The sequence below is a fragment of the Budorcas taxicolor genome, chromosome 14 (assembly GCF_023091745.1).
Source record: "Budorcas taxicolor isolate Tak-1 chromosome 14, Takin1.1, whole genome shotgun sequence".
NCBI lineage: Eukaryota > Metazoa > Chordata > Mammalia > Artiodactyla > Bovidae > Budorcas > Budorcas taxicolor.
Genome location: NC_068923.1, coordinates 52102361 through 52113559, shown reverse-complemented (window position 1 = coordinate 52113559; position 11199 = coordinate 52102361).

The window sequence follows — 11199 nt, the reverse complement described above, 5'->3', positions numbered from 1 at the left end:
AATCTAGTGGGAAACAAAGGGTTGTGGACACTACTTAACCAAGCTATTCTGTATCACAGGTCAATGGAACTGAGAACACACACTTCCTACAGTAAAATTTGTACTTGCTTGATAAGGTAATGTTTCTAAATCTAGTAAACACTGCTGCATTCAATTTTCCTACTGTAAATCTCATAATCACAAAATTTGATGCTGGTCATCTGAGACACAGCAAGCTTTCGTATTAAAACTTATTTGAATGCTATTTACTTGTCTAGTGATAATGGATTTGATGTTGCTCCACTGTAATATAATTTTCACCTACAACATCATTTTTGTTTTCTGTATTTTTTTTCCCCTCTTTCAGCTGTGGTAACAGTCCTGTTGATTGTCATGGAACAAAAGCCAATATTTGTATGAACCTTTCAGAAAAAACAGTTATATGTTATTGAATGTTGCAGGAGAGGGTCTCTGTATAAATTAAGGAGTATGAACAAGTGCAGGGGTCTTTAAGAATTCTAACATTTGACAGTAAATTCCCTCTTAATGTTATAAGGTAGAGAATTCTAGTGCAGGCTGCCTAAAATAATTAGGAGGCTGAAAAATATCTTAAGAAAAACTATAGTAATATCAAACTTTTATTTGACTATTAATAGTTAAAAGTTGAAGGCTGCATGAAACGTAAATCAAAATAGCTCAAGTCTTACAAAGGCAATGAAACATGTATACAGTAGAATATTAAGATATATTCAGGAAGCTATCAGAAACCTGTAAATAGGTGTCAGGTAGAGTTCATGACAAAAAAGAAAAAGATTAAAGACTAACAGTGACCAGACTAACATTTTTAAAATATTAGCTACCTTAAAAAGTAGATATTATTATAGTTTTATTTTATAATAATTTTCTGTACTGTCCACATTTTCTTCATATAATTACAATATTAAAAATAGATTTAAAGATAAATTATTTTGAAGAAGTAACAGATTTTACATTCTAGTTTTGATATTAAGTTCTTCTCATGGAATTTCATACATCTTTCAATTATAGATTACTATTAGTGCATCCTTATAAAAATAAATACAAAGGCTTTATCGAGGAGGCAGGGAATCTTTTATTGATAAATTTTTTAAAAGGGCAAAGAGAAAATATTAAGTTATTGATAATATTTCTTAGGTAGGGAGGTGGCTATGGCTTCCCAGGTAGCTCAGTGCTCTCCTGCCAAAGCAGGAGATGCAGGAGATGTGGGTTCGATCCCTGGGTTAGGAAGATCCCCTGGAGAAGGAAATGGCGACCCACCCCAGTATTCTTGCCTGGAAAAGCCCGTGGACCGAGGAGCCTGGTAGGCTGTAGTGCGTGGGTTGCAAAGAGTCAGACACGACTGAGTATCCGTGCACACTCATGAATGGGTTCCAAGGTGCACTAGTGGTAAAGAACCTGCCTGCCAGTGCAGGAGATGGAAGAGACGTGGGTTTGATCCCTGGATGGGGAAGATCCCCTGGAGGTGAGCACAGCAACCCACTCCAGTACTCTTGCCTGGAGAACCCCATGGACAGCAGAGCCTGGTCAGCCACAGTCCATGTGGTCTCAAAGAGTTGGACACAACTGAAGCGACTTAGCATGCAGGCACAGGGAGGTGGCTATACCTTTTTAGTATTATTCTTTATACTTCATATATTACATGTTTTTGTGTCAAATAGTTCATTCTAAAAATGTAAAATGTTATGTCTTTATGGAAGTTACGATATCTCCCTTATACAAGTTCCAAAGTTGACAAATGCTCAAGTAGAGACATTTAAAAATCAAAAAACTGCCAGCTCCTCAGCCTAGTGAATTCTGAGGCTTATTGTAATATTACCGGTTGAAGCCCTGTTTAAGAACAACCTCACATCCTTAACAACATTAATAAAAGTGATAATAGTGAATGCCATCACAAGCGGATATTACAACTGTAGATTTCTGAGGTATGACAATTTATAAAAATTTTCTTTTCTCTTTAGATGTTCACACACACAAATATGCACACACTGCAGGCCAACACCGCAGGAGGAGGAGACTAAGGAAAAATCAAATGGTAGAAGGGAAGATTTATTTGATAGTATTTCATATCAAGGAAGAGGACATGATTAAAGGGGTAGGAGAGAACTGTTTCATCTTTAAATGTTAAAACACCTAATCTGTGAGTCAATTGTCAAAGCACAAATAAAATAAGCAAAAGTTCATTTTACTCCAAAATCACATCTTTATTTGGTAACATATACAGGCTTACTGGACTCTCCTCGTGGATCAGACAGTAAAGAATCTGACTGCAATGCTGGAGACTGGTGTTTGATCCCTGGGTTGGGAAGATTCCCTGGAGAAGGGAATGGCAACCCACTCTCGTATTCTTGCCTGGAGAACTCCATGGACAAAGGAGCCTGGTAGGCTAAAGTTCATGGAGTCGCAAAGAGTTGGACACAACTGAGGGACTAATACTTTCACTTTCATAGGCTTACTACTGGATCTTAATTACTCATTAATGGAGACCCAACTTCATGAAACTATACAGTTTCTTTAATATCAAAAACTGCCTAGCACATAGCTGAGAGGCCATAATTTGCAATCAATTTAAGTTAAAATTGCTATTGTCATCTTTTTAAAGTAGTTTGTTGCTAAACTAAAATATATTTTTTCATGTATCTGAGTGCATGTTTATTTATACATATTTTGAGTTAATGACATTATCTAAATTTGGTCCTTTCAAACATTACATTTTACTACTATTCATATATTAAAAAAAATAATGACCATTTTTATGTTCTAGGCACTAATCTAGGCAATAACTTCAAGGATTAATAAGTCATAGTACCTGTACTTGAGAAAATTGTTTCTAAATACATATGATTTATAATATTTAAATATGTAATCTTTATTTACTAGATTATTCAGTAAAACCAAATTTAATCTCTAGTCAGTGGCAGTATTCTCACTGGTCACAAATTAAAGACCAATTTATGCAACTATAAAAATGCCTTATTAATGTTTGTCTTATTATTTTAGGCAATAAAAAAGACTTAAATTTTCAGTTATCTGCCACATCATGTTTCCTTAGTCTCCCTCCACACTGTCAGCCCTGTGGGGGGATAAATATGTGTGTGTGTGTGTGTGTGTGTGTGTGTGTGTGCGTGTGTGTGTGCGTGTGTGTGTACTGGAAGGGTGAAAGAGAGAGAGAATGCTTTTTAACCACTCCCTGCAAAAACACTTTTTCTGACTTGATTATGTTATTTATTTCATGTTGTCTGTTAGGTTATTGAATAACCTCATTGCACTGTTTTTTGCACAAAGGTTAAATATTTTATAAAACTCAAATTGTCCCAGTTTTTCCAACAAAGTATGAACTTGATAAATTTTCATAAATGAACTGAAAAGTTTATAACTGTTTAGTCAGCAGTCCTAAAATATATTACTACTTAAATATCAATACAGTGCTGCTTAGAGACCTCAGTCACATTTTAAAAATATCCATATAGCAATCATAGATTGTATTATTTAGCATTGATGACTATTCTGCATATTTGTTTAGAGTGGAAAATACAGCAACAGAGAAAATGAAAGAAAATGTACCTCCAATTACTTGGGACAAATTTTCAACTATTTCTTTTGGAAACAAATCACAATAAAAACATAATTGGGCTTCATGAAATTAGTAGGCACAGTAAGGAATTTTTCTAATTTTTATTAACATCAGTGGGAAGTATATATGCTTCTTAAATGTTGTTTAAACAGGTGAAAAACACCATGAGGCTTATATAAATGGATTTTAAAACCACTGTCGTTAAAATAGACATTACAAAATGTTAAGAATATATACAATTTTGAAAAATAGGAAACACAATTACTAAACAAAGATGAAGAAAATTTCACCCTAAACTGAAAATTATAAAGAGCAATTGTTTTTCACATTTCAAATGAGCCTTTTTTTTTTTTTTTAATTACAATACTCAGTGTTAATAAAGATGTAGTAGAATGGACAATCTCTTATACTTCTGTTGGATATGCTCATTGAACAAACATTTTGCAAAGCTACCTTTATAACATTTCTCTCAAATGACTCATTTTATGAGAAAGAAGGCCATTTCTAGAAACTCTTCATGGTGGAGAAGACATGGCCTTCCTGTTTCTTCTTGGGACATGAAACAGTTCCCCTCATCCAGTTCAGTCCAATAGCTCCTTTCCCTCCAGATATTTACATTGCTTTCTCCTCTAAAATTTTTCAACATAAGTCTTCTGGCCTATTCCAATGAAGAGATTTTTCATTCAATCTCAAATTTCACTAAATACATATTGTTTAAATAGTTAAACAAGGAGGCTGTAAGGCTGTCAGTCATCTATTGCTTAGATGACTTATCAAATCCTATAAATACCTCAATATGAAGAAATAAGAAACCTAAGGACAACCAATCACAAACAGCTATAGCTATAAAGCTTGGCTAAAAGCTATAGCCAAGCAAGTGACTGCCTTTATTTGCATCTTCTCTCTTCATTATCTCTGTCTTTCCCTAGCTCTTGCCAGTGCAGTGCTTCCAACCACTTCCGATCTGTCTGATTAGAGAACTGATTTTTGCTCAAATAAACTTAAAATTTTTATTATGCCTTAGTTTATCTTTTAACAATATAAGCAGAGGTCGATATACATTTTCACACATTTTAATAATATATATATGAACATATATGTGTATATGTGTTTGAACATACACACATAAATATATATATGTATATATTTTAATCATGTTCCAACTCTGTTCCCTCATGCATCTCTTGCAGGCACTAAGTCACCTGTTTTTTGTGTCAAACCAGTCTTATTCCAAGAACCATCCCCTTCCTCACCTCCAAAATGCAAGAGGCAAAGACTGCTTTTGTGGCTCTTCTCTTTTTTCCAGAGAATTCACCTTCACTGCTTATGAGTTGAAGCTAGAAATGTCTTTGTGGCCTTCCTCATATGGTTCCTGTGAGGATAGGTCAGACCATTGTGAAAGTCAGCTGGGGTTGGCAGAAAAGTAACAAACTTCAGGGGGACTCTGACAAATCATAAAATCTCTTGCAGACTTTGGTTCTTCTCTACAAAATGAGACTCATCTCAAAAGATTGTTTTGAAGAATTAGCAAAATTAATTATATGAAAGTTTTATATACTCTGTGAAGTAGCATGGCAAAGTGAAAGTGAAGTTGCTCAGTCGTGTCCAATTCTTTGCGACCCAATTCTTTGCAACCCTGTGGACTGTAGCCTACCAGGCTCCTCCATCAATGGGATTCTCCAGGCAAGAATACTGGAGTGGGTTGCCACTTCCTTTTCCAGGTGATCTTCCCGACCCAGGGATCGAACCTGGGTCTCCTGCATTGCAAGTAGATGCTTTACCCTCTGAGCCACCAGGGAAGGTCTGTTATTATTAGGTGAGAATGGGATATATATATATATATATATGGGATATATATATATATATATAAAATGAAGGGACAATAAAAGAATCTTCTTGACCCTGTGTGTTTTCAGCTGGGACAGAGATTAGATTAGCATCTAATCTCAGATGTTAGCGACTCAAACTATCAATGCTGTAAGAATTTAGAAACGGAAGAAACAAGTAGGTGGGAACAACAGGGACAGATTGAGGGGGAGGTGACACTCCACACAGGTCTTGAAACATTAGAAATAACATTAAGTGAGCATTTCAAACCAAAAGAAGAGTATGAAAATAAGTACAGAAAACTCCTTTGAAAGGCAAATTCCTTCAGTGGGCAGGAAAAGAATGAAACCAGTTCATAACAATACATGTTGGTATAACGCAGGTGGTTTTATACCAGTGTTGAATATTCATTGAAAGGACTGATACTAAAGCTGAAGCTCCAAAACTTTGGCCACCTGATGAGAACTGACTCACTGGAAAAGACCCTGATGCTGGGAAAGATTGAAGGCAGGAGAAGAGGAGATGGTGAAGGACAGGGAAGCCTGGTGTGCTATAGTCCATGGGGTCACAGAGAGTGGAACACAAGGCAGCGACGGAACAATAACCACAAATAAAGCAGTGGACAAGAAAAGCAGCACTGCCCCGGGGCAAACCTTCCCTGGAGAGGATGTCATTGAAACAGGCTTAAATGTCTGGCCATAATGACTTCATTTGTCTAAAGCTGCTCACTGGTTTCCAACTTTGCTCTTCCTGGGCCATCTCTTGCCTACTGCTGTCTTCCTCTGCTTGGAAATCCTCATAACGGATCTAAACATTTGTCTCCTAACAGATTTACATCTCCATTTCATTGAGAATTACAGTTATCTTAGAAGTACTTTTTCACACTCCTCAAATCTCTATAATTAGCAGCAACTGCCTAAAAGATGTTATGGGCTTTATGTACAGTTGTAAACTGCATATTTTCTATATTCTCAACACATATCTATTGGGATTATATAAAAATCTAAACATCATAAAATTAAGTTCTTTAGCAAAGCTTATATATCAGTAATGTCACAACCATTAGAGAATGATTCAAATTTGCTCATGCTAAGACTCTACGTTATCATTTATTGTTTCAATAACCCTTTGATGTTATTATTTTTTATTATTTGTTTTGTAGTAGAAGAAATTGTTATTCACAAGGACTAAGTTACTTTCCTCAGTCACAGAACTCATCAATGGTGAAGACATGATTGAAAAGCTTATACTCTTTAAACATAAATGAATTTTAAAGAATGGATGAAATGAGTAGCATTTTGGATTTCCAAATTATAAACGGTGCTATAATAACTCCATCCTTAATTTACGAAGTGTAAACTGGTCCTGGTCCACTAATGTAGAAAGCCGGGGGAGGGAAGGGAGAAACTCATTAAGTACAGACCTCTTTCTGTTGAGTATTTTCACATGTGTCTGTGTGTAGTTTCAGTCAGCTTGTGACCATAGACAATCATAATCTTCAAATTCCTTTGTTTGCTGGACACAGAAGTGTCTCTTATTATCTAAATTATAAACATTAACAATCTTACAGTTCACAAACTCACAAAAGAAAATCTAAGAGAGAAGAGTTAAGAAAAAGAAAGCATTTGCAATTGTTTTCAGAACACTGAAATGCACTCTACTACATTAGTGCAAGTGAATTAAATATGTGCATGTGCTCTGATAAGCAATTTTTATTAAAGGAACCTGTTTCCTCCATCATTAAACAAACATTCTTCAAATACTTTATAAACTTTTTAGTTTGAAAAAGTGCTAATTAATCGTTCAGTGCTGGGCTCCAAACTGCTATCCTGTCTAGTGCTCAGTATGGAACATGGGTTTATAAGCTTTTAAGATATTTTGCAGGCACCGTATAAGAAACAATGACAAAAGGCGTAATTGTAATATGGGTAGAAAAAAATCAGGTTTGTAGTATAAGACAGGAAGAAAAGGAGTGCGGTGAGAAGGTTGTGGTCAGTATATACACTGAGACTTTCCAATATATACGAGACCTTAGGAATCAAAAGCAAGTCAGGCAAGAAGAAAAGGGGTCTTTACAAAATGTTCAAGTAATAAATAATTTACAAAGCAATTTAGAAACCTCAGCAGTCACCACTTACAAGGCTGTGGTAGGGAATGGAGTCTATATTTGTAAAGAGTGGAATCAATACAAAGAGTACGTTGTCAGTTTTTCTGTAGTGTCAATATCTCAGACTGGCTGCATCCCCGGGTGCTCCCATGGAAACAATTTCCAAAAGTATAACTATTGAGTGACATGTTGCATGGATTAAATGATTTACTTTAATTCCTGAACTGGACGTTGAAAGACCGATAGCCCCAAAAGAATGCTAGACATCCTGAGGACAAAGCAACCTATAATAACAGTGTGATTTTGGAATGTTTTATACTTAAGAAAACCCCAGTGCCACAGCAAGTTCCATTGAGAACAAGAAGTAAAAATGAGAAGTGTCCATGATAGACTTTAAATATCTGGTTACCAGGAGGATCATTCACAATGTTGAGAGGTCTGATTAAACAGATTTATTGGTCAGCTTTCCAGTTTGTAAGTCATCAGATAAAATGGTGATTAGATCTTAAAACTGCAATGAGCTGTCTTAACTGTTCCCTTTCCGTTTGCACTTATGTGATAAAGATCTAGTAAAAATTTTTGAAGAGTCTTATCAAGCTCAAACAGGGTCTTAGCACTAAATAATTAGGTATAAGAAGGACTAATTTCATTAAGTCGGAAGGCAATAAAATGAAATTGACTGTAAGTATAAAGCAATGGAAAGCTTCAGAGAGTAGTGTAGCAGGAAAGTACTTCATCTCTAGCAATGAAGTAGGTTTAAAAAAGATGACTCTCCCAACCTCACTACTGAGTGACTTTGATTTTTTAAATGAGAACATGAGTTCAGTTTACCTCTAGTCCCTTCCAGCTCTAATAATTCATTATTATTAAGATCAATTATTATTCAGGGTTACAGTACATTGATCTCTGTGAGGTAGGTGTAAATGTTTGATCTTAAATTGAAAGGCACTGAATTATTGGGATTAAAAACTAACATGTAAAAATAAGAATGGGCTTCCCTGGTGGCTTAGAGAGTAAAGAAGCTGCCTGCAATGCAGGAGACCTGGGTTCGATCCCTGGGTTGGGAAGATCCCCTGGAGGAGGGCATGGCAACACACTCCAGTATTCTTGTCTGGAGAATCCCCGTGGACAGAGAAGCCTGGCAGGCTACAGTCTAAGGGGTCACAAACAATAGGACACGAATGAGTGACTAAGTACACACAAATATAAGTTTTGTTATTATTATTATTTTTAGCTTTTCCAGATCAGATTCTATCACTTAGGAACAGTCATACACATTTAGAAGGTGTAAGAGACTCAAAAGCTTCACTATTTCTATAGCAGTAGCAGGTGAATAAATGCTTAGGCATCACCATATAGGAGGTAGTTTTGTGAGCCCTTTGTTCTTTGCGTGAAATACCTTCCTGCTTCAAATTTATAAAGTGGTTTCTGATTTTCTGACCGAAGCACAGATGACAATGTCTTTTATATTTTGTTAACACACAGAAAACATCATAACACCTATATTCATTTTAAAGTTTGAGGAAGCAGAATCAGCAAGGATATCAAAGACACTGAGGTAAAGACTATTAAGCTTGTCTGATCTAGGACTTCCCTAGTAGTGGTCCAGTGGTTAAGACTCTGCCCTTCCAATGCAGGGGGCATGAGTTTGATCCCTGATCTGGGATCTAAGATCCACATGCCAGGCAGCGAAAAAAAGAAAAACTGGCTGATTCATACTGCTCTCATTTGAATCTCAGCTTTCTTATCTGTAAAATTAAAAATTTTGTATATTCACCCCAAAGACCCTTAATGTTTCAAACACTATGATTGTGTGATTTTAAGTTTACTGTTCAAAATGTCCACTTGTATTATATGACAGTGGCAATTTGATACATGGCTTCTATTCTTAAGGAATCAATCTATCAATATTTATAGAGAGAAAAATTGGTAAGGATAATTAGCATGAATAGTGAGAAATGAAATTATTCTAATTCTAGTCACTTCTGAAATTCAGAGGAAAATTCCTAATTAAAGATTTGGGTGATCATGATAGTAGATCTAAGCTGGTCTTCACAGAGTAAATAGATTCTGATTGGTGGACAAAAGAGGACTTTGGGGTTTAAAGGACATGTGGGCCATGTGATTGCACTTGAAAAATGGGACCATATTATAGAGGGTTTAGATGCTGAGACAAAAATTTTCAGATTTATTTCCAGGCATGATTAGAAGCCATGAAAGGTTTTTTTAAAAAGTAGATAAGTGATACATTTACAAATCAAATGACACATGAAAATATATATCAATCCTGGAAGTCTTAAACGTGGCAGGTCCTGAAAGCAAGAACATGTTATAAATTTTAATAATATAACAAAATATTTAAAAATGGGTGATCCACACATACAATTATATGTAAAAGGACAACCCATCTGTGAGTTGGCAAAAGGAGACTGTCTCAAGGTAAGTATTATCGTGAAGGAAATTAAAGTTTGTAAAAGTGTGAGATGTAAAAAGTGTGAAAATTATTATTGAGGAAAGAATGAGTAAACAAAACAAATGGGATATCAGGTTTTTCCATTTATTAAATTGTTGAGATGTTAAGTGGGATTATGAAATTACTCACTTTTGAATTCACTTTCAGAGAGTGAATTTTCAAAATCAACTTTAAAATTTTAAGCCACAAAAGGTTTTTAAAGTTTTGTTTGTTGTTTGCTTGACTTGCGTCAGGTTCTATTCACAGTGGTATAGATAAGCTGTATGGTTCAGTCTGCAAATGAACCACAGTAAATTATCACTAATTTAACTAAAGTAAAAATGTTATTAGACAAGGATGACTATTTTCATATATTTTATCTTCCATCTCAAGGCTTAGTTCTACTCTATACTTAACAAAAGTTCAATATACATATGATCAATGAGGGACAAAAAGATGGCCAAAGTAGGTTATTCAAATCTAGTTATTAAAATATAATATGTATTGTCAAGGCTCAGGGAAAAAGCATGTTGGAGTCTTTGCAAAAGGGTCAATGGAAGTTACACTTAATGACATATAGAGAATTTTAGGAGAAATAATGGAACAAAGGCTTGTCCTAGAGAAAATATCCAAAAAAAAAAAAGGATCATCAGATTCATTTGTAACATCAAGGCCAAGAAGTCCAATGTGAAGAAACAACAGCTAGAGATTAGGAATCCAGTTAAAATAGAGGCTGTCCATTCATTCGTTTACTCATAAGATTGGCAATAAGCCATGAAGAAAATAGGTCCTGTATAATCACTTTGTGTCATATCTGATGCTTTTGATCTAAGGCATGATGGGCAGCTGGAGCAGATCTATGAGGAGGTAGCTGTGACAACCCTTAGAATCTACGTGTAGGCAGCATGACTTAATTCTATGCCTATCAAATGTTGTATCCGGATGTGGTACATAAATATAATGGAATACTACTCAGCCATAAAAAGAAAGAAATAATGTCATTTGCAGAAACATAGAGGCAACTAGAGATTATCATACTAAGTGAAGTAAGTCAGAAAGAAAAATTCCATATGATACCACTTACACGTGGAAACCAAAAGATGGCACAAATGAACGTATCTAAAAACAGAAATAGACTCACAGACCTAGAGAACTGACTTGTGATTATCAAGGGATGGGGAGTGGGGCGGGGGAGAGAGATGGAGAGGGATGGACTGGGAGTTT